The sequence below is a fragment of the Bos taurus genome, chromosome X, assembly GCF_002263795.3.
Source record: "Bos taurus isolate L1 Dominette 01449 registration number 42190680 breed Hereford chromosome X, ARS-UCD2.0, whole genome shotgun sequence".
Lineage (NCBI taxonomy): Eukaryota > Metazoa > Chordata > Mammalia > Artiodactyla > Bovidae > Bos > Bos taurus.
Genome location: NC_037357.1, coordinates 18,742,879 through 18,763,906, shown reverse-complemented (window position 1 = coordinate 18,763,906; position 21,028 = coordinate 18,742,879). Strand labels below are relative to the sequence as shown.

The 21,028-nt window shown below is 46.4% G+C and overlaps 2 long non-coding RNA genes across 2 annotated transcripts; one reads left to right on the top strand and one right to left on the bottom strand.

The window, feature by feature from the left end:
- The first annotated feature begins 10,314 nt into the window (after positions 1-10,314).
- On the top strand, positions 10,315-12,077 carry LOC132344353 (uncharacterized). Its single transcript, XR_009493602.1, has 3 exons — positions 10,315-10,601; positions 11,295-11,388; positions 11,738-12,077. It is a non-coding gene; the product is annotated as an uncharacterized lncRNA (long non-coding RNA).
- LOC104976321 (uncharacterized) lies at positions 12,028-20,043 on the bottom strand. The gene is made up of 3 exons (XR_003033485.2): positions 19,630-20,043; positions 19,005-19,090; positions 12,028-14,939 (listed from the first exon to the last, which is right to left on the bottom strand). It is a non-coding gene; the product is annotated as an uncharacterized lncRNA (long non-coding RNA).
- Between the last annotated feature and the right edge of the window lie 985 nt (positions 20,044-21,028).

Below are 21,028 nucleotides of genomic sequence, written 5' to 3'. Positions count from 1 at the left end.
GATCCTGACATTGTTGGAAGTTCCGATCTTAGAGACTCAGGGAAGACATTTCAACACCATGTTAAATAATGTTACAGCTGATGGGATAGATGCTACCCTCCTCCCAGCATTTGTGGCCCCACATAACATAAGGTTGCACTTACTCATCTGGCAGGTCTGGACAGCTAATTCCGGGTCCACTCTCTTCTCATTACAGGCCTATCGGCTGGCCAGTACTAGATTTTTCCATCACAGGTCCTGAAGGAAACAGTGATTATACAGATCTACAAGGAGACTTGCTTACAGATGGACAGCCTAATACAGCTGCAGGAAAATTAGGTAACTTGCAAGCTCGTAACATGAGTGGCTGGGGAAAACTTCCCCTTTCCCTTATCCACAAAACACCAAGGCAGTCAAGGGCCGTCAGCTGTCCTAACACGGCACGCAGTCCCTCAGAGCCTTACTGTCTCGTTTCACGTGGAAAATAACAGAAATACCCTCAATGGTGAAGAAAGGTCACAAAAATGGCCAAGATCAACATTTGAACCAATCCCCGGCAACGATATATCCACCCCAAACACCCTACAATAGAAAGCAGAATCAGCTCCATGGTGGCCGCCAGTCACCAGACTGTCTGGCACCCCCACCCACCCAGCCAAAAGCACCCGCCCTTCCCTCTCTTTAAGCCGCAAACACTACAAAGCATTAAGACTATAACTGGGAAGGAGGCTCCGAGACCCACATTTAAACCAAGAAAATCTTCTTCAAGTTTCAGCATGCCGTTACAATAATGCCCAACACCAAACCCGGAAGTGCCTGAGAGATCTTCTCCGCCATCCACCCAGGAGCCCGCAGACACGTCTGTCAAAGTGTCCGTCAGGACACACCATTTACCCGACTCTCCACTCACACCGCAGACAGCCAAATACGAATAAAGTTAGTAAAACTTACACTTTTGCCATTTCCGGAAAGGGAGCCGCCATGTTAAATCCTAACCGAGGAAAACGGTCTACGGAAGCCCCATAGCACAATCCAGACAGTCAGGAGCTTAGGCACGTGCTAGGGCTTCTTCCGCCTTTCACGCCCCCGCCTCCCAACATCGTCATTGGTGGGCCTGCGATGATTGACGGGGACAATGGCCATTCCTCTCAGCTAGGTCTACTGGTGGGAAACTGTCCATTTCCCAAGGCCCAGCTGACGTCATGAAATCCCTGCTCGTATTCCTAAGTCTTTCTATATCCGTGTCCATCCCTCAAGGCCTAGCTCTACTTCTTAGGCCTTTGCACATACATCATGCTTTGTTTCTTGTCATCTTAGTCTTTGGAAAGCATGAACATTCCATTTACCCGGGCCTAGATCAACTAGGTCCCCCTCCAGGAAGCCTTGGAGAAGGCGATGGCACCCCACTCCAGTACTCTTGCCTGGAAAATCCCATGGGCGGAGGAGCCTGGTAGGCTGCAGTCCATGGGGTCGTGAAGAGTTGGACACGACTGAGCGACTTCCCTCTCGCTTTTCACTTTCATGCATTGGAGAAGGAAATGGCAACCCACTCCAGTGTTCTTGCCTGGAGAATCCCAGGGACGGGGGAGCCTGGTAGGCTGCCGTCTATGGGGTCACACAGAGTCGGACAAGACTGAAGTGACTTAGAAGCCAGGAAGCCTTCCAAGTTTTACTCCTTCCAGGCAAAATGTGAGTTCTTCATATTAGATACGGACATGGAGATGTATCAGAGCAGAGATGCAGAGGACTTGTTTCTGAGCCCTGGGGTCAGATAGTACTGGGCTGTGCATGTTGTGTGGGACCCAAGGCTTGCACCTGGATATTTTGCAAGTCAGTTCAGGTTGCAGACATTTGGGGAAGACCAGGGAACACTGACAACAGGCTAACTCTTAGAAGCTTGCTAGGATTGGTACGACCGTTTTCAGGAATTTCATATCCTTTCCTGCTTTTCTATCTCTGAAAATCTTGTCCTTCCTACAAGGCCCAGGCATAAATCACTTCCCTAATTTTTTCCTGAATTCATGTTCCCACCCTAACCACAAGAGTTATTTCTCCTATTGCTATAGGAAGAAAGATATGAGGATTTCATATCTCTGCTGCAAATGTCACTAAGCTTCACAGTTATCCAAAGTGAGACTGGAAGCCCCCTTCCTTCCAGGAGGCCTCTTGCTGAGAGATTTCTGCACCTGCTCACAATTTGTGAATTGTACAAACGAGAAGGCGCAGTTCCCCTAGGCTTGACTACCTTGAGTGTTTAACTCATCTACACTCTACATGACGTGTGGACCACATAGGCACGGTGTCCCTTAGCTGGAATGCATGGTCACAGTGCACAGTGCTCCTAGGAAAGGTGATCTAATGCTAGCACTGTCCCTCCCATGGGAAAGATCATTTGAGGCTTCGTGGTGTGCAGTGTTATGCAGCAGTCCATGATGTTGCCCTACACACTGTGACGGCTAATTTTATGTGCCAACTTGACTGGTCATGGAGCATCCAAATTAAACATTATTTCTGGTTGTATCTGTGAGGGTGTTTCTGGATGAGATGAGCATTTGAATCGGTGACTTAGTAAAATAGATGGCCTTCCCCAATGTGGGTAGGCATCATCCAATCCATTGAGGGACCAAATGGAACAAAAGCAGAGAAAGGAAAAGTTCTTCCCTTTTTTTCCCTATCTCGCTGCCTGAGATAGAACATTTCTTCTAGTTTTCTCCTTCTCTTCAACTAGGATTCACACCACCAGCCCCCCTGGTTCACAGGCCTTCAGACTGGGACTGAATTATACCACTGTCTTTCCTGGCTTTATACCTTGTAGGCAGGAGATTGTGGAATTTCTCAGCCTCCATAAATAGGGAACTAAACTCAAGATAAACCTCAAGATTATATATATATATATATATATTGGCTTCCCTCATAGCTCAGTTGGTAAAGAATCTGCCTGCAATGCAGGAGACCCAGGTCTGATTCCTGGGTCAGGAAGATCCCCTGGAGAAGGAAATGGCAACCCACTCCAGTATCCTTGCCTGGAGAATCCCATAGGCAGAGGAGCCTGGTGGGCTACAGTCCATGGGGTCACAAGAGTCGGACATGTCTTAGTGACTAAACCAACAGCCAATATATAGATAGATAGATAGATATAGATAGATAGATATAGATATAGATAGATAGATTTAGATATAAAATGTCTCTTATTGGTTCTGTTTCCTTGAATAACTCTTGACTAATAAACCTGGAATATCGCAGCCAGCTGCAGCTGTTACACTTGGCTTCATAGTCCTCAAATAGAACTCAGAAGAAACAGAAAAATCAAATACATGAAAATTAGTTCCAAACTATGAGTGAGGAAACGAAGATACCAGAAACAAACAGCCAGATATTGGCCCAGAGGGGTTTCTTTTCCAGTAGATTAACTGCTCCTTTGCAAGCCCTGAGAAAGCTTACAGGTGAGCTCTTCTAGAACTGGGGTTGTTAGGTGAGACTCTGACAAAGATCCAGAGGGCAGGAGAGCTGTTGCAGGCCTTGTCCAGGAATCAGTAAAGGACAATTAATCCACATGGGGAGGGAAGACAAATAAATACTGGGGCCGTTGATGTGAATCCTGCCCCAGGATCTGCCAAGTCTTTCCTGTGTGTTACTAGGCTTGTCTCTCTGACTGGCGTCAGCAGATGGATACATGCTGGACCCTCTCAATCCCTGGCATACAATGACCACTACCACACAGGTCCTATCTTTCAGATCACCAGTGTCTCCTCGATCTGTGGTCACCATTCATTCTTTTTATTTTATTTTTCTCTTGTCTTGCACAGTTTATGGGTTCTTAGTTTTCTGACCAGGGACCGATGCTGGGCCCACAGCAGTGAAAGCACTGAGTTTTAACCACTGGACCACCAGGAAAGTCTTGCTTTTCATTCTTGTCTCATTTATACTTCATTCCACATTCATGGTCTGTCTGAAGAAAATAATATCTTCTTACCTACTGTGTACAGTTCATGGGCTTGAGGTATGCTCTTGGGATTCATATCACAATTATTCCTCCTACCAGCTGAATATCCTTCATTGTTTTGTGCCTCAGTTTCCTAATCAGTAGAGTGAGGATCCTAATAAGAACTATGTCTTCAGGCTGCTATGACCCTTAGTGAGTTCATGAAAAGCATTTAGACCAGTGACTAACACACACTAAGCTTTCATGAAATGATAACTAGGACTGTTACCTTATCACCATGCATGTCTCTGGTCAAATACAACATCCTTTCTGGAGACTTTCCCATGCTAGCTCTGCCAACACTAATCTACTTTCTCTGATTCTTTTTCTACTTACCATTCACGTAACATAATCTACATCTTACAATGTATTGGCCAGTTTGCCAGTTGTTTTGTTCCACAATTATTACTTTCATCTATGCTAATGTCTTTGTTGACTTATTAACTTGTGCATGTCTTCATCTATATGTCTTGTTCTTAAAACTTTTACCACCAGTTTCCAATTCATCAGCTTAGTTGCTCATTTTCTCCTGGTATAATATAGCTCAATATACAGTGCAACACATATGAAGATTCTATAGCACATAAGGGGACACTGAAATAGTACCTTTCCTTAGGCGAGCCCCCGTGATATCCGATATTCCCCATGAGAAGGTCATAAACTCCCTTGTTCACTCATTGGTTTTACCAGAAGGCACAATGCGGGTGGTGCCCTGATAAGAGGAATTGGCAAAAATGTACTGAAGATTTGGTTGACCGTATCAGGCCTGTCTGTGAAGAAAAGATGCACCAGGCTGAAATGTGTGTTGCAGGAGAGTTGATGTGGAACATGGGCAAGAGAGGAGGCAGTTTAAAGGATTAAGGAGGAGCAAGTGCACAGGAGCAGGAATGTGAAAGAATATGGCCTTCTCAGGGAAGAACGCACATTCTGGCCTCATGGGAGAAGAGAGTTAATGATATAAACTGCAAAAGATAAAGGGAAAAAGATAAGTGGCCCATAGCAAGGACACATGGGTTGGATGTGGTGAACTCCATTAAGATCCAATTTGCTTTTCAAATCTACCATTTTGGTGTCAGTGTGCAGAGCAGATCAAAACAGAGGGTCAGCAGAAAAAGGGAGACCAAGCACCCATCGTGGCCTCACTCCAACATCACATGAGTCTTGCATGTGCACGAGCCCACCTTGTCTGCTGCCACGTGGAACAGGGCTGTGGATGTGGGTGCCGAAGGCCAGGACGACGACATAGCTGGATAGGCAGTGTATGCCGCCATCAACTGCATGTTGGACCAGGTCAACGCCTGTCTGGACCACCTGGAGGAGAGGAATGACCACCTCCCTGGCCGCCTCCAGGAGTGCTTGAATCTAGCTGGCAGACACATCTTGAGATCCAGCAGCTGCTCAGGGAGGCCCCAAGTGATTGGCAGCCCCTAGTGGAGCCCTCCAAGGGCCCCAAGGCCAGGCCTCTACCCTGCCTGCCTGAGCCCTCACCACCTGGCTTAGGGCGGCCTGCAGATGACCTGGGGGATCTGCCTGCCTAGGCCATCCTTCTGCTACTTCCCTTTTGCATGCTTGGCTTGCCCCCACGACCTGGCATCCCCTCTTGGGATCAGGTGTGGGCCTGTGACCCACCCAACTTGCCTACCTGCCCAAATCCTGGATGCTCCTCTCTCTGCCTAGGTTCATTCGGCAGATTGAGAGTTATGTTAACATTCTCCGAATTAGTATTCCTGCACCATTATGCCAGTTGAATGGCTATTTCATAAAATGTTGTCTGCAAGCTGCTCTACAAAGGGGTTCTAAATTTACTATTAGAAATTTTACACAATGTATGTAGAGTTGTTTTTTTTTTTTTTAAGCACAAAACAATTCTGCCATTCAGTTACCTTTTTGATTCTGCCCATTCATACTCTGGTAATGAGTGTTACATAGTGAAAAATCCCTAATAATCAAGGGACTGGATTCTAATACAAAATGGACCAGGAGCTTATTGTGTGCTTCCAGATTTTTGTTCCCATGACTTCTGATGTTCTTCAGAACCATGCTGGGCCACTCCTCATATCCTCACCCACAGCAAGAATGGGAGATATCCCCATCACCCCCACAATATCCAGGCATGTATCTGTCATCCTCATGAAATGGCCAGAAGGATCACTTCACCTAGGAAGATGTCAGATTACCTACCATCCTTCTTACCTTAACAAGGGGAGAACTTCAATTACGGCCTGGAGACCCCTCACCCTGCCACCCCACCCCCTGTCATTAATGCCCCAAATTACTGAGCCCAGAGTCCCACTCGGTACCTGATGTGATGTACACACAGAGCCACATCTTCATTGATCATGCTTGGAGTCATCACAAATAATAACATTTACAAGTGGGAGCTTTTCTATCATACACATTTTATTGAAAAACAAAATTTTACAAATTCAAAATATTTTACACAATCTTCTGTTCCCCTCTGACAGAGTGGAACAGTACATCTTCCACTTGCCAAGACTGGTGAGATCAGCATAGCAATTGAAACCATCTGTAAACAAGGCCTCTGGTTATATTCCCTACTGCAAATGACCACAGAGAACTCGCCATAAGGGCACAGGTATTGGTAAAATATAAACAAGCTGGAGGGTGAACAATGGCTCCTACTTATTCCTTTTCCTTGCAGTACCTTTGGCACAAGTTCCACTGAAGGAAGTTCCCTGCGGCCTGAGTTTGGCCAGGGTGTGACAATCACAATTTGCGGGGGACAGACACCTGGGGGACGTGTTATCTTATGTTAGGATATTGGAGGGCAAATACAAAGTTACATAAGAAACAAAGGTTTAATTATCCCCATTGAAAAGTAAGAGCAGGCTTTCTCCCCTCCCTTTGCTTTAGAAGGTTTACTTTGGAAAACTTGTCAGTTCTTTCTCTGTCTCTCTGCAATATGTGGAAATAGTTTTAAAAAGCTCAATAAGCCTCTTGCCAATTCGATAACCCAGGAATGCTCCTTTAAGGACCTGGAAGCAAAAATCCTTGCAAAGGGGGAGAACTAGGTAAAGAGGGAACAACTTAAGCAGTTGAAACCAGAAACTACTAGACCTTCTGGACAATCAGAGATAGAAATGACTATCAAAGAAATGCAACAGAGTCAATAAAGCTGCAGGAGAAGATCATGAAAAGGTGAGGGCAGGCAGCAGCTCAGGAGGATTACAGCATTCACAGAAGCAAGAGGTGTTCCTTCTCAGAACTCCCTCAGGTTATGTTATTGTGCAACAGTATAAAACAGTATAAACAACATTAAACGGTGCACAGAAAGAGCAGAGGTAGCAAAATCATCTCCTGGCAGAGAGGCCCACAATTCACTGGGAAAATGAAATGTGAAGACCTGATCCCAATATTAATGCCTCATCTTGAATAGAGGCCCACATCCACTCACTTCACACGTATCCGTGTGCTTTACTATCTTCTATATCACAGCTATGGCCACAGAATGGTAGTGTGAGGGAACAGGGCCAGGAGACAGGAGAAAGAGCCCTGAACCCACTATGTCCACCACAATTTTCACACCAAAACCCTTGTCCTCCCCACTGTCAGTCTTTCCTTATACTCTCAGAGCCTCCTGCTCATAGCCCTGCTGGGCCCAAATTTCCCTAATCAAGAGAAAGCAAAAGCCTGAAATGGGGAAACCCTTGGACCCTTTCCCTCCCCAAACTGAGCTCCCCTTTGCTCTCCCTAATTCCAGTAGCACAACACCACAAACAATGCATAACCGCCCCTCTGCTGTTGTACCAACACCTTCTTCCTTGAGAGTCCAGAGAAGATCCCCTTGAGGCAATGTCACCCCCACTAACAGGAAGACCCAAATGGGAAAGGAGCCACCACCAAGTAGAAAGGCTTTCTAGCAGATACACAGGGGGAGAGACAGTTACAGCCTGGGGGTGTGGCCCTCTCCAGCAAGAGTAATACAAGGGCTTCATTCTCCAGCCAGGACGCCTGACTCGGGAGGTTCCTGGACATCCAGGCTCACTGGCGCATGCCCCAAAGGAAACAAATGGCCCCAGATTCAAGCCAGGTTCTCTGACAAGACCCATCAGACCTCTTTCTTCCAACTAATGTCCAGAGTGTGCTCAGCGGAAGAGTCAGAAAGCGAACATAGCAAGTTCCAAGCACATTCCCACACACAGAGCTGAGACACCTCAGGATTCACAATATGCCCTTGCTCTAAACAATGACACAGAATTCTTACAACAGGCTACTGTCAATTTCTGCCCCAGACCCTACATTACCTACGCCCTTGGTGGCACAGAAGTCTGATTCAGGCCAGAGCCACCTTAGGCCTGAAACCCCACACTTCCTATGCCCTTTGCACAACAGAAGTCTGACTCAGGCCACATCTAACTTACCACCCAGTTCCAACATTTCCCATGATCCTTGCTGTGGAGAAGTCTGACTTAGCCCAGAGCCAACTAAAGCCCCAAACCCCATAATTTCAATGCCCTTTGCCACAGAAGTCTGGCTCAGGCCAGAGCCACTGTATGCCCAGAACTCCACATATCCTATGCCCTTTAAGGAACCAAAGTCTTATTCAGGCCAGAGCTAACTTACCACCCAGACCCAATATTTCCCATGTCCATTGGGGCAGAGAAGTCTGACTCAGATCAGAGCCATTTTATGCTCAGGACCCAACATTTCCCAGACCCCTTTATAACACCAAGGTCTGCCTCAGGCTAGAGCCAACTTACACCCCAGACTCAATATTTCCCATGCCCCTTTGGGACACAGATGTCTGACTCAGGTCAGTGCCAACCTACTACCCAGACCCAACTTTCCCCATGCCCCATGGGACACAGAATTCTGACAAGAGGCCACAAACAATTTATGGCCTGGAGCCAACATTCACCATGCCCACATGCTGCCATTGCCACTATGGGCCTTTTTTAGGACATTCGCAAGGCACCTGTGATGTGTGAGCTTTGAAGGAAGTACCGTCTGACTGGTATATCAGTAGAACATACCAAGAATTGGTTGCTCGCTTTCAGTTGTCTCTTTACAGCGCACAGGGAAATCTCAACATGAGAGCTGAGCATCTACTCAACCAAGTGTAGTCAACATCAGTGGGCACCTCCCAGGAGACTCCCTCAGATTACCCTTCTAGGCCACAGTATAGGAGGGGCAATGGCCACCTTTCCTGAACTGCTTTTCACAGCCTAAGGCAGTGCACAGACTGAAGCAGGAACACAAGAACTTCTCTGACAGTGACATCCAAAAGTCTGAGGAATGGTGTAAAGTAGGGTAAAGACCCCGTTATAAAAGTCTCACCTGTGCCAGAAGGCAATCTATTCTCATGTCTCACTCAATCATGTGCATTGCCATCGTCAGTCCCCATACTCTGCCAATCCCAGGCAGGAACAGGGATGTGGAAGGGGAATAAAACACTTCTTTGAATACAAGAAGTTTCTTATATTTTTCACACCACAGTCCCTTGTCCTTAATCATTATGAGCAGCTGCATCCAGTGCTGCCCTTTCCCATCCTCTGTCCACCTGCAATCAGCAGGCCTCTGAAGGAGGGACCATGGTCTATATGCCATTCCATCTTTCCTGAACAGAGAGGCTCCTGCCCTGGGGTGACCCTTTAACCTCTATAAGCCTCTCTGTAAAGAAGAGACAATCAAACTGGCTGGCAATCAGCCATGAAATCCATTTAGTTCAATATGTATTCGCCCAAATTTTGGGAGCACTTGCCATATCAATCATTTCCAATATGGTTAAAGACACACTGTGCCACCCGAAGATAGCCATATTGACTTGAAGAGGAGATGGAGGTCACGGCAACCACAGATCGTTTTAAGCAGAAAATGTTACTTAAGAAGGCTTCACAAAGCTTAGAAATTAACATTAGAAGATTGGTCCAGCTAAAACCAACGATAATGTCCCTCTATACCATGGGGGCTGCTGCAGCTACTGCTAAGTCACTTCAGTCGTGTCCGACTCTGTGCGACCCCATAGACAGCAGCCCACCAGGCTCCCCCGTCCCTGGGATTCTCCAGGCAAGAACACTGGAGTGGGTTGCCATTTCCTTCTCCAATGCATGAAAGTGAAAGGCGAGAGGGAAGTCGCTCAGTCGTGTCCGACTCTTCGCGACCCCATGGACTGCAGCCTACCAGGCTCCTCCGCCCATGGGATTTTCCAGGCAAGAGTACTGGAGTGGGGTGCCATCGCCTGCTCCAAGGCTTCCTGGAGGGGGACCTAGTTGATCTAGGCCCGGGTAAATGGAATGTTCATGCTTTCCAAAGTCTAAGATGACAAGAAACAAAGCACAAGGTATGTGCAAAGGCCTAAGAAGTAGAGCTAGGCTTTGAGGGATGGACACGGATATAGAAAGACTTAGGAATACGAGCAGGGATTTCATGACGTCAGCTGGGCCTTGGGAAATGGACAGTTTCCCACCAGTAGACCTAGCTGAGAGGAATGGCCATTGTCCCCGTCAATCATCGCAGGCCCACCAATGACGATGTTGGGAGGCGGGGGCGTGAAAGGCGGAAGAAGCCCTAGCACGTGCCTAAGCTCCTGACTGTCTGGATTGTGCTATGGGGCTTCCGTAGACCGTTTTCCTTGGTTAGGATTTAACATGGCGGCTCCCTTTCCGGAAATGGCAAAAGTGTAAGTTTTACTAACTTTATTCGTATTTGGCTGTCTGCGGTGTGAGTGGAGAGTCGGGTAGATGGTGTGTCCTGACGGACACTTTGACAGACGTGTCTGCGGGCTCCTGGGTGGATGGCGGAGAAGATCTCTCAGGCACTTCCGGGTTTGGTGTTGGGCATTATTGTAACGGCATGCTGAAACTTGAAGAAGATTTTCTTGGTTTAAATGTGTGTCTCGGAGCCTCCTTCCCAGTTATAGTCTTAATGCTTTGTAGTGTTTGCGGCTTAAAGAGAGGGAAGGGCGGGTGCTTTTGGCTGGGTGGGTGGGGGTGCCAGACAGTCTGGTGACTGGCGGCCACCATGGAGCTGATTCTGCTTTCTATTGTAGGGCGTTTGGGGTGGATATATCATTGCCGGGGATTGGTTCAAATGTTGATCTTGGCCATTTTTGTGACCTTTCTTAACCATTGAGGGTATTTCTGTTATTTTCCACGTGAAACGAGACAGTAAGGCTCTGAGGGACTGCGTGCGGTGTTAGGACAGCTGACGGCCCTTGGCTGCCTTGGTGTTTTGTGGATAAGGGAAAGGGGAAGTTTTCCCCAGCCACTCATGTTACGAGCTTGCAAGTTACCTAATTTTCCTGCAGCTGTATTAGGCTGTCCATCTGTAAGCAAGTCTCCTTGTAGATCTGTATAATCACTGTTTCCTTCAGGACCTGTGATGGAAAAATCTAGTACTGGCCAGCCGATAGGCCTGTAATGAGAAGAGAGTGGACCTGGAATTAGCTGTCCAGACCTGCCAGATGAGTAAGTGCAACCTTATGTTATGTGGGGCCACAAATGCTGGGAGGAGGGTAGCATCCATCCCATCAGCTGTAACATTATTTAACATGGTGTTGAAATGTCTTCCCTGAGTCTCTAAGATCGGAACTTCCAACAATGTCAGGATCACTCCCTGAGCGCTGCTCAGACACTGTTTCTAATCGATGTCTGTAACTAGTCAGTGGCATCTTTTTCCAGTTCACCGTGAGTGCCATTATTACAGATGTACTGAATTTATTAGAATGTCACATTTCCAAAAAGCCTGATCTTGCCATTTTCACATCAGAGCTCTGATCTGTCTTTTAATCCTTTTGGAAGACACTTGTAATACCAGGCAGAAGCAGGCTGGACTGGATGGGATTGTGAAAAACAAACTTCAGGAATCCAGAGACTGTGGGAGTGCTGGTTTTTTTTCAGGTAGGGGAACATGGATTTGAATGTAATTTAAAGCCAGCTCTCTTTAGGAAAGGGGAGAAAGATCTGTACACCAAGTGAGTGGCAGAGAATGATAGTCTGCCGGTCTATCCCCTCTATAAGTGGGTGGGCATTTACTTTGCAGGGGTCCTGGAGGTGTAGGCTAACAATTCAAGTAATATGCGGGTCAGGACTTCATTAAATATTTACCCTTCCACAGTTTGTCAGGCTTTTTTTTTTTTTTTTTTGCTTTGCTTTGCTTTGCAGGTGTTGCTGAGACAATGCATCGTGTTTCATTAAAAATAAATTTTATTGTCTGAGTCTGACTCTTTCTTACTGTCATCTTTGAGCCTCAATTTCCACATTTGCAAAATGGGAATCAAACCTTGCTCTCAGGGATATCTCTTGTATGGTTTTTGTAAAGCACTCAGCACACAGGAGGTACGGAGGGAATTAGTACACCATTTCAAGAATATGGGAACAGAACATTGTGGCTTCATTTAGCTCGTCTCCCTACATGTCCAGACCCCCATTTCAACCAAACGTTTGTTTCCTTTCACAGGGCCAGCAAATTTCCTCAGATATTACTGGGCTTCTCTTTGGAAACCAGCCTCATTAATCCTGCTATGATGCCAAGAGGTAGCCCAGCAACTCACACTTTGCCTTGCTCTGAGCAACTTTCTTTTCTGGCCATCTCTGACGCCTTATGCCGAAGCTGATGTGGCTCAGCACCAAGTTCAGGCACCAAGAAGGTGCTTGTTAACTGGCAGTGCCGAAAAGGTCTCTCTTTCATTGTCTGTGTAAAGTTACTTCTTTCCTGGGCAGTGGTTAATTTGTTGAAAATGTGTGGAAGAGTTTTCACAGTTGGGGTGGGGGAAAGCGCTAAATAGAAATGTGAACTCTTCCAAGGTGCATTCAGAGACACTTCTAACCTCTAGTTTCATAGAAACCTCGGGCTCCTCTGTTGCTCTATTAGCATGGGTTTTATCCAGAAGGAGGCATCACAGAACCTGAATTTCATTCACCAAAGGTTAAAAGAAAATGCACATTTCCTTGTGATTGGAAACTAAAGTGTGTAGTCTTTAGAGGGCATGTTTAAAGACTTTTTGTTTATCCCTGTAATTGGTGAAATTACTTTAAAGCTGTGAAAGATGGGGATGGTGATAGTTTCCTACTCAGTGAAAACCTGAAGCCTGAGATACTTAGAAAAACCTGTCCTAGGCCCATGTTCCTTCACCAAGTGACATGATGATGATCAAAACTGGCTTATTTCCTAGTCAAAACAGTTGTGAAACTTAAGAATAACCGTGAGGTCTTCTTGCCCTTCCATACACACTTGTTCCCACTGCCCATCAAAGTCATCTTAGCTGACTTCATTGGAGGCAGGGGTCAAGAAAACCTAAATGGATGGTTTAGTCAGTAAATCTTCTGTGTATGGGCACTTAAAAATAAGTCACAAGGTTGAGGATTCCACAAAGGTGACTCTCAAATTGGTGACAGTCTCACAAATCAGGGCTTTCATGGAAAGAGAAGGTAATCTTTTTCTGAATTTGAGATGGAATCTGGGTTTCTGGTTCCTTTCCAGGAATTCATTCCTAGGCCAGCCATGTCACTTAGGCTCATGAGACAGTACCTCAGTGAATGTCTACTCACTCGTGGGAATGTTAATGTTCCATAAATTCTTGGTGTGAGGTATTCCTTTGGATACACACCACAAGTGGGATTGCTGGACTAGACGGTCGTTCTGTTTTTAACTTTTTGAGGGAGTTTCATACTGTTTTCCATAGTAGCTGTACCAATTTAGTCTTGAACTAAATGAGTTTCGTGAGCGGTTCTCAGCCACTTTTGATTGTCGGTTCTTTTCAGGAGAAGTACTGGAGAGATTAGGGGCTCAAAGGGGAAAGCACGCCCCTGATCAGGAAAGATGGAATGACTGACTACATACGGACCTTCGTTGGGGTTCCTAAAGCCTAGAGGTGGGGAAGGGGCCGGGAAGAGTGACCCTCTATAGAGCTGCTCTCAGAGCACAAGGAGAAAGCTGGACAGGAGGACATAGGCCCTCAGTGTGAAAGGTGCATTGGACTTTCTGTGGTCAAAAGTGTCTGCTACCTATTTCTCAGTCCCTGGTACTGCCTGGGATCATTGTAGCATGGGGACTGAAGATAATAGTGCACATCGCTGAGTGTGACATGAGAGTGGATTACTTTGTGGCAAAGGTGAGACTTTGATGATGAAGGCTTTACCCTATGTTACAGCATTCCTCAGAATTTTGGAGTTCACTGTTAGGGATGTTCTTGTGTTCCTGCTTCAGTCTATGCACTGCCTTAGGCTGTCAAAAGCATCTGGGGAAAGGTGAGCTTTCCCCCTCCTATACTGTGGCCTAGAGCAGTAGTCTGAGAGAGTCTCCCGGGAGGTGCCCACTGATGGTGACTACACTTGGTTGAGTAGACCACTCAACTCTTCTGTTGGGACTACCTGTGGCCATAAAGAGGCACATGAAAGTGAGCTGCTGTTGCTGGTGTGTTCTAGTGATCTAGCAGCCAGACACTTCTTCCTTCAACACTCACACACCTCAGGTGCCTTGGTAAACTCCTAAAGGAGGCGCATATTGGCAACGGCAGCATGTGGGGCATGGGAAATGTTGAGTCAGGGGCAGAAGTTGGCGGTAGCCTGATGTCAGAATTCTGTGCCTTTGTGCAGAGCGAGGGCACATTGGGATTCCCGAGGAGTCCCAACTCTGTAGGAATGTGGTTGGAACTTTCCACGTTCACTTTCTGCACTCTTCCACTGAGCACACTCTGCACATTGTGTGGAAGAAAGAGGTCCGATGGGTCTTGTCAATGAACTGTCCATGAATCCGGGGCCATTTGCTTCTTTCTGCGCATATGCCGATGAGCCTGGATGTCCAGGAACCTCCGGAGTCAGGTGCCCCAGCTGGAGCATGAAGCCCTTGTATTCCTCTTGCTGGAGAGGGCTACACCCCCAGGCTGTGGCTCTCTCTCCCCTCTGTGTGTCTGCTAGAAAGCCTTTCTAGCAGAAAGGCTGGCTGCTGGTGGCTTCTCTTCCATTTGGGTCTTCCTGTTGATGGGGGTGACATTGCCTCAAGGGGCCTTCTCTGCATTCTGAAGGAAGAAAGTGGTGTTGGTACAACAGTGGAGGGACAGTTCTGCATTGTTTGTGGTGGTGTGCTACTGGAGTCGGGGAGAGGAAAGGGGAGCTCAACGTGGGGAGGGAAAAGGTCCCATGGTTCCCCCATTTCAGGCTTTTGCTTTCTCTTGATTAGGGAAATTTGGGCCCAGCAGGGCTATGAGGAGGAGGCTCTGAGAGTATAAGGAAAGACTGACAGTGGGGAGGACAACGGTCTCTGGTGTGACGACTGTGGTGGGCATTGTGGGTTCAGGGCTCTTTTCCTGTCTCCTTTCTCCATTCTTGTGGCCTTCCTTTGGGTTAGCACAGCTGAGGGACAGAAGATAATAATGGACCCTGATGGGTATACTATAAGAAAATACGGGTTTCTTGTAAACTAGGACATTTACTACGGGAACAGGATTATTGTCCATTTTCCCAAGTGAATTGTGATTTTGTCTGCAAGTGAAGGCTTGGCTGTCTCTTCCTTGTTCTGTGTGGCCTAGACCCGTGGAAAACAGCTGTTGTGGAAGGGGAGCTCTCTGTCCTGCTGTACTGTTGCACAGTATGTAATCTAAGGGAGTTCTGAGAAGGAACTGCTGTTGCTTACACTATTGATTGTTTTTCTGCAGCGATATTTTCTGCCCTTTTCCTGTAGCTTTATGGGCTCTTGGTCACTGCTTTTGCTGCCAGGTCCCTGACGGAACACTCTTGGTTTCTCAGATTACCAAGAGGCTTATTTAACTTACAGAAAAGATTTGCATACATTGCAGAGAGTCAGAGATGGCAACCCATTTCCTGGAGAATCCCAGGGACAGAGGAGCCTGGTGGGCTGCTGTCTACGGGGTTGCACAGAGTCAGACACGACTGAAGTGATTTAGTAGCAGCAGAGTCAGACAAAGAACTGACCTGTATTCCACCGTTTTTTAGGAAAGGCAAGAAAGAATGTCTTGTCCCTTTTCAGCATGAGCAGTTTAATTTTCCTTATTTTAGTTTCCCTTACAATGTGCTCCCCGTGAGATACCCCTGGGTATCTTCACCCTCCCTCCAAGTGCTGATTCCAAAGTCCTAGCCATAGTCAGACCTGTGCAGAGAACTTCCTCAAGAGGAACTTGTGGAAAGAGCTCCTGAAGGACAAGTAAAAAGTATGAGCGACTGCTTATCCTCTAGGAGCTTTTTACCCATACATATGTCCTCAGGGGGAATTCTCTGTGATCAATAGGATCACTCAGGATGAGGATTAAAACCACAAACCTTGTTTAGAGATGGTTTAAATCGCTCTGCTGATGTCAGCAGTCTGCTTGCAAGTGGAGCTGAACTTCATCTCTCACCATCCCTTTCTCAAGAGCTCTGAAGGAGCAGAGATTTGATCTCCAATTGGCAGAGGGCCGATTTCTGTGTCTTGTGGTGCACAGGACCTGCTCGAATATTTGGTAGGAGGCAAGGACTCAGATCCTGCAGAGTTTTAGTTATGGAATTGTAGTGTGCAGCTCTGTCCAAAAGAGTGGACAGAATGAGCAAAATAGGTGCATTCCTGTACAATGTGAATGGTCTCTTCATCCGTCTGGACTTGAATGTGCCCTCCCAGTCCACTATGCTGACTCCAGCACACACACAAAATGGGTTACTGAGCGTCGCCAGCCAGGCCACCTCACAGTTTAGATTTGGGTTGGCTTTCTGAGCTTCCTTCGCCTCTCCTTATTCATGTGCAAGCCTACTGTCCTACTTCTCATCAGCTTTGGAAAGGAACAGCAGTGGGATCACTTCAGTGAATCCTAAGGAGATTCACTGGTTTACTCAGCCTCTCCCAATCAGTCAGACAGAGCACCTTCCAGAATGCTGAAAGGCCTGTTGTAGATTTTCCTCTAGTAGATTGTCAGAGTACTGAGCTACAGGATATAGGATATAGTTAAAGCTAGGAACCAAGCACCTGGGCATCTCCTCCGGACCCCAGAACTGATGTGTACTGGAAAGGTTAAGAGGGTAGATCTTACTCAGTCATGTTTTTATTACCAGATAACAATAAATTACGAAGGTGGAATGAAACTTCAGAGTGGATGGGTGTGTTTATGATATAGATTATGGAGATGCTTTATGGATGTAAACTATCTCCAGACTCATTAGATTGTATACCTTAAATGTGTACTATATTTTTGTATGTCAGTCATTCCTCATACCTCAATGAAGGGGTTTAAAAACATAATAAAAAAGACTCTTCCATGATCACAAATGAATGCCCACCCCCAAGTGTTTTTAGACTTTAGAACTGAGAGGGAAGACTGTTTCTCCTTGGGGAAATGGGTAATGCCATTTACAGCTTCTGTGTTCTGGTTTTGCCTTGGTTTTTCTATGGATACATAGTATTTGCATTAGTGGTGTATAAGGTTAACCTTTAGTCCGTAGGGTTTTGAATTTCATAGAATCACAGCAGTTCTACAGAAGTCGTCAACTTCATGTGGAGGACTTCGGCTCAAGGAGTGACCCTGTGACATCAGCGAGTGGTCATTTGACCAGAAATTGACTTTGGGTATTGTGCCTTTGGGAATGGCTTGGACTTTGGGTTGTTTTCATTTTCTGTAACATATGCTTTTGTGCTTACTCAAGAAATCTTTAAAAATTGTGTACCCATGGGGGCATGTCAACATGTGTGTGCGCTGTATTTGTATTCCACAGGGTGGAAGGCCCTGTCTCAGGCTCATTGGTCTCTCTAGCAGGCCTCTTTTTCTCTCAAACCTTCCCACAGCCTTCTATTTTCTGTGTCACCGAGTTTCCTGGCGAAGCTACTTGGTTTGGTATACTTTTCATCTTATCCTATTTGAGCCAGTAATACTTTTGCTATAGTTTGGGACTAGACCCACAAGAATGAGTGAGAGCCTGCAAAGGTTCACTAGTAACCTTTACTGAAGAGAATGTAAAAAGACATACTGTTGGGACTTCCCCAGCAGTCCAGTGGTTAAGACTCCGTGCTTCGAATATAGAGGGGAGGGGTTCAATCCCTGGTGGGCGAACTAAGATCCCACATGCTTCATTGCATGGCCAAAAAAAAAAAAAAAAAGAGAGAGAGAAAGACATACTGCTGAGTTTCCCTGAGCTAGCCTCATTTCTGTGTCTTTAAAATGTATTTGTTGCTGAAGTTTTTTGTATTTTGTTAAATACTTGTGTTCTGCCAATAAAATCCATTTGCTTCAGAAGATCTCACTTGTATGTGTTTCTTACTCACAATGAACACCAGCATGATCAAGGAAGCTGCGGCTCTCTCATGGGCATTGTCACCTGAACCAGGGCGGAGCATTAAGCTCTGAAGGCTGATGTGTTAAGAACAGGAGTGGGTGGCAAAGGGATGGGGTCTCCAGGCCATGCTAAAAGTTCCCCTCTTTGTTAAGCTCCCCCCTTTGTTCAGGGAAGTATTCCCCTTAATGTTAGTCAGTCATTCATGTCCGACTCTGTTCGACCGCATGGACTGTAGCCCGCCAGTCTCCTCTGTCCATGGGATTTTCCAGGCAAGAATACTGGAGTGGGTTGCCATTCCCTTCCCCAGGGGATCTGCCTGACCCAGGGATCGAACCCTGCTCTCCTGCATTACAGGCAGATTCTTTATCATCCAAGCCACCTGGGAAGCCCAATCCCCTAAAGGTAGCAGGTGATCTAACACCTCCCTATGAGAAGTGATACTTTTAGCCACTTCATGAAGGCCATGAATGCATATTTGGGGATCGTGGAGAAATCTTCGGATATTCCCAAGGGCAAGGAGAGGTAGGGTGACCAGCATGGTTTCAGAGAAGATTAGTTGAGAAGTCAGTAGGACCAAACTAGAAGCAGCAAGCACACAATTAATTCCTGCTGAAGCCTGCATTAGAATCTCGGTCCCTTGTGCCTGAGACATCTTTTATTATGCCACACCATTAGGTCTTATAAAGACTTTGTAATAGCAGAATTAAATTAGCTAAGTGGGTAGAGTTTTTTGGCATTGTTTATTCTTTAAACATATGGATACACTTTCCAGTTCTAACTGGAATTAGAAATGCAATTAACTAAAATTGCAGGTCTTACGTATAACTTACCAAGTTTAAACATTTCAGCAGGGACTTCCCCGGTGGTCCAGTGGCTGAGACTCCATGCTTCCAATGCAGGGGGCCCATGTTCGATCCTTGGCTCGGAAAATAGATTCCACATGCCACAAATAAGACCCAGCGCAGCCAAATTAATAAATATGAAAAAAAAAAAAAACACATTTTCCCAGCAAATAGCCCTACTGTGGTCAGTTACACCCCCCCCCCCCCCCCATCCCCACAGGAAAGGAGAGTAAGACTGGCAGTGTGTTCTGCCTGTAGTTCTTCAGGGTGGCTGGGTGTCATAAAGATCTTGGGCTGAAGGTGGCAGCAATTCTGTTCTTGCCGTTCAGTCTAGAGGGCCTCAAGCTTCAGTGTCTCATTTCCTGCCCCAGAGGTTCATCAGGATGCAAAGCTCAGATCACTTCTCTTTTTCTCTAATTGCAGCTGGAACTTTGTATCCCTTAATTATCCTCTCCTGCTACAGAACGAGTGTCACAAAAGACTGTAAGCCATCTCCCATTGGCCCTATTTCAGGTCAGTGGGTATGATTTTACCTGAGGCATTTGCGTTTAGACTGCCAAACACCATGAAATCCCACTACCATTCTGATCTTAATTGACACACCAAGCCTCACCTGCGGTTTCCATGGAGGCGGGCCCAGGGCCGGGGTGGGCAGGGCTGAGAGCCCTACTGGCGCCTGCGCAGGCCCTGCCCTCAAGAGCAGATGGTTGCAAGTGCGCAGGCGCAATGTGGAGGCGGAGCTAGGACTGAAGGGGCGGGAGAAGAGGGCTGCGGATGGGCGGGGCTAATGGCCATAAGGAGGCGGGATCAGAAACGAGGGGCAGGGCCTAGGTTTCCCCAGGCGGGCAGTGGATGAAGGGCAGGGGCCAGGGCCCAGGACTCTGCATCTTACAGGATGGGGGCGAGGCCCTCTGCAATTGGAGCAGAGGAGTCAGCCAGGTGCCCACCCTCCCTGCTGAGCCCGCCACTCACTTGGCCTTCTGAGTTCCTTGGCTTGCATGAGGTTCTGTGAACACATTTCCCTGCTTATTCATGCATCTCTCAGACAGATTATTGGCACCTACGTTGCAGATGTTGCCTGCATCATTAATGGGAAAGCCCCAAACATTAGCCAGCATAATCCAGAGCTGCATGTTCAAAGAGTGCACCGTGACCAGGGAATGTAAGCAAGGTTGAATGCTAAGAAATCTCTTAATTTTCTATATTAAAAGACTGAAAGAAAATAATCATCTGGTCATCTGCATCAGCTTTGAAAAGATAACAATGAAGGGGTATCTGATGTTACCAGAGGCATTTGCTTTTAGTCTATTACCAATACCAGAAAATCAAATTAACACTCAGATCATTAAGTTACTTTCTCTGACATCATCATCACATATATGCACATAATTCACTGTTTACTTAGGGCAATGGCACTCCAATTTCTTTCACAAATCATGTGTTTTTATGAGACAGTGCTACAGGTCAGCCTCCCTGGATACCCACAATAGCTCAACCCGAAGGGGATGTGACTCTTGTTCCAAATGAAAATATGTAATTAACTCACCTGTTTGGAGTTGGGATTTTAGTTGAACTCTTACTTAATATATTGCATATATATCGGAACATTTAAGGGAATCTTAGTTTTTCGGATTTTGTAAGTTTACTTTTTAAAAAAAATAGGTTTGGTATTCATGAAGGTTTTCCTCACTGACTGCTTTATTGCCCCTCCCAACTCTGTTCTTCCTCTTGTCTTCTTCCCCTTTGTAAATGAAAGTTATTTTCTTCATATTGCTTAGGCCAAGCACCTTGGCATCCTCCTTGACTCCTCTGTTTCTTTCATGTCCCACACTAACTCCATCAGCAAATCCTCGGCTCTGCCTTCAACATATAAGCAAAGGGCTGCACATCCAGGAACAGGAGGAATTGCTGTGGCCTTTTTTTCAGTCAATTTACCACAGTCTGTATGTGGAAATATGAGCCAATACCTAGAAGCAGACTCCCACAAGCAGAATATGGACTCATAAAAAGAC